General features: G+C 52.6%; 1 protein-coding gene across 1 annotated transcript in view; it reads right to left on the bottom strand.

Moving 5' to 3' along the window:
- The window catches only part of LOC118382311 (dentin sialophosphoprotein-like), a 3,535-nt gene extending 2,636 nt beyond the window's left edge, over nucleotides 1-899 (bottom strand). The window contains exon 1 of the mRNA XM_052458835.1: nucleotides 815-899. The gene's annotated coding sequence lies outside the window, so the exon portion shown is untranslated. The remainder of the gene's footprint in view (nucleotides 1-814) is intronic.
- Between the last annotated feature and the right edge of the window lie 1,601 nt (nucleotides 900-2,500).

The following is a 2,500-nucleotide window of genomic DNA, read 5'->3' as shown; positions in this document are numbered from 1 at the left end:
GAGGAGGAGGAGAGGAGAAGAGAGGTAACGGGAGGAGGAGAGGGGTAACGAGAGAAACGAGGAGAAGAGGTAAAGAGAGAAACGAGGAGAAGAGGGAAGGAGAAGAGGAGGAGAAGTAAGGAGAGGAGGAGGAGAGGAGAAGAGAGAAGGAGAAGAGGAGGAGAAGCAAGGAGAGGAGGAGGAGAGGAGAAGAGAGAAGGAGAAGAGGAGGAGAGGAGAGGTAAGGAGAGGAGAAGAGAAGAGAGGTAACAGGAGGAGAAAAGAGGAGAAGAGAGGTAACAGGAGGAGGAGAAGACAGGAGGAGAGGAGAAGAGAGAAGGAGAAGAGGAGGAGAAGTAAGGAGAGGAGGAGGAGAGGAGAAGAGAGAAGGAGAAGAGGAGGAGAGGAGAGGTAAGGAGAGGAGAAGAGAAGAGAGGTAACAGGAGGAGAAAAGAGGAGAAGAGAGGTAACAGGAGGAGGAGAAGACAGGAGGAGGAGAGGGTAACGGGAGGAGGAGAGGAGAGAAGAGATAGTAGGAGGAGAGGAGAGAAGAGAGGGGAGAGGAGAGGAGAGAAGAGAGGGGAGAGGAAAAGAGAGAAGAGAGGGGAGAGGAGAAGAGAGAAGAGAGGGGAGAGGAGAAGAGGAGAGGTAATGGGAGGAGGAGAAAAGAGAAGAGATAGTAGGAGGAGAGGAGAGGATGAGAGAAGAAGAGTGGTGAGGAGGAGAGAGGTAACGGGAGGAGGAGAAAAGAGAAGAGATAGTAGGAGGAGAGGAGAGGATGAGAGAAGAAGAGTGGTGAGGAGGAGAGAGGTAACGGGAGGAGGAGAAGACGTACCTGGTGGTGTCACCTTCCTCGTCTTCTGGTAAACTTGTGGTTTAAAGGAGTGTGTGTGGTTGTGGTTGGCTATTTAAACTCTTGAAGTAAAACACACACACACCTGTGGCCACACCTGCTGCAGTGAATCTGACTTTATAATTGACCGTCTGTCTGAATAAATATATTGTCGCCCCTGATACCATAGAATTACTCGGAGAGAGGAGACAGTATATAGTATATTCTAGTCCTCAGGCAGCACTGTATTAGGGTCGCTATATTTAGAATGCAGTGTGTGTGTGTGTGTGTGTGTGTGTGTGTGTGTGTGTGTGTGTGTGTGTGTGTGTGTGTGTGTGTGTGTGTGTGTGTGTGTGTGTGTGTGTGTGTGTGTGTGAGAGAGAGAAAATGGTAAGTATAGTTATCAGCTGTGTATGATAGGGTCATTGTACAGGCCAGTGATTCAAGCTATTATAGCGCCTGTGCCTAAAATCACACACACAGGCCAGTGATTCAGCTATTATAGCGCCAAGCCTAAAATCACACACACACACACACACACACACACACACACACCCGCACACACACACACACACACACACACACACACACTGAATCTTCCGGTAAACAAAGTGTTTGAGAGAGCTGTAATAACTCTACTTTGTGTTCTCCTGGTGTCATGACATCACCACAAATATTACAGACAGACAGACAGACAGACAGACAGACAGACAGACAGACAGACAGACAGACAGACAGACAGGAGGACATGGTGAGGTATGAGGGTGTGGTTTGTTCCCAGACAGACAGACAGGAGGACATGGTGAGGTATGAGGGTGTGGTTTGTTCCCAGACAGACAGACAGGAGGACATGGTGAGGTATGAGTGTGTGGTTTGTTCCCAGACAGACACACCTGGCCAGGCCCAGTCAATGATATGCCACACCTGGCAGGTGGATGGTTTATCTTGTCACTAACAGGGATGGAAACAAATTTGTGCAGAAATCAGCTTTTTGTGAATATGGAACATTTCTGTTCTATTCCAGCTCATGAAACATGGGACCAACACTTTACATTAGTGTCCAGTGTAGATGTCCTGGTGTCCTGGTGTCCTGGTGTCCTGGTGTCCTGGTGTCCTGGTGTCCTGGTGTCCTGGTGTCCTGCTGCCCTGCTGTCCTGGTGTCCTGGTGTCCTGGTGTCCTGGTGTCCTGCTGTCCTGCTGCCCTGCTGTCCTGCTGCCCTGCTGCCCTGCTGTCCTGCTGCCTCTCTTCCCTGCTGCCCTGCTGTCCTGCTGCCCTGCTGTCTCTCTTCCCTGCTGCCCTGCTGTCCTGCTGCCCTGCTGTCTCTCTTCCCTGCTGCCCTGCTGTCCTGCTGCCCTGCTGTCTCTCTTCCCTGCTGCCCTGCTGCCCTGCTGCCCTGCTGTCTCTCTTCCCTGCTGCCCTGCTGCCCTGCTGTCTCTCTTCCCTGCTGCCCTGCTGCCTCTCTTCCCTGCTGCCCTGCTGTCTCTCTTCCCTGCTGCCCTGCTGTCTCTCTTCCCTGCTGCCCTGCTGCCCTGCTGTCTGTCTCTCCCCTGCTGCCCTGCTGCCCTGCTGCCCTGCTGTCTCTCTTCCCTGCAGCCCTGCTGTCTCTCTTCCCTGCTGCCCTGCTGTCTCTCTTCCCTGCTGCCCTGCTGTCTCTCTTCTTCCCTGCTGCCCTGCTGCCCTGCTGCCTC

This window comes from Oncorhynchus keta, chromosome 13 (genome assembly GCF_023373465.1).
Source record: "Oncorhynchus keta strain PuntledgeMale-10-30-2019 chromosome 13, Oket_V2, whole genome shotgun sequence".
In the NCBI taxonomy this organism is placed as follows: Eukaryota; Metazoa; Chordata; class Actinopteri; order Salmoniformes; family Salmonidae; genus Oncorhynchus; species Oncorhynchus keta.
This window is presented reverse-complemented; position numbering and strand designations above follow the sequence as displayed.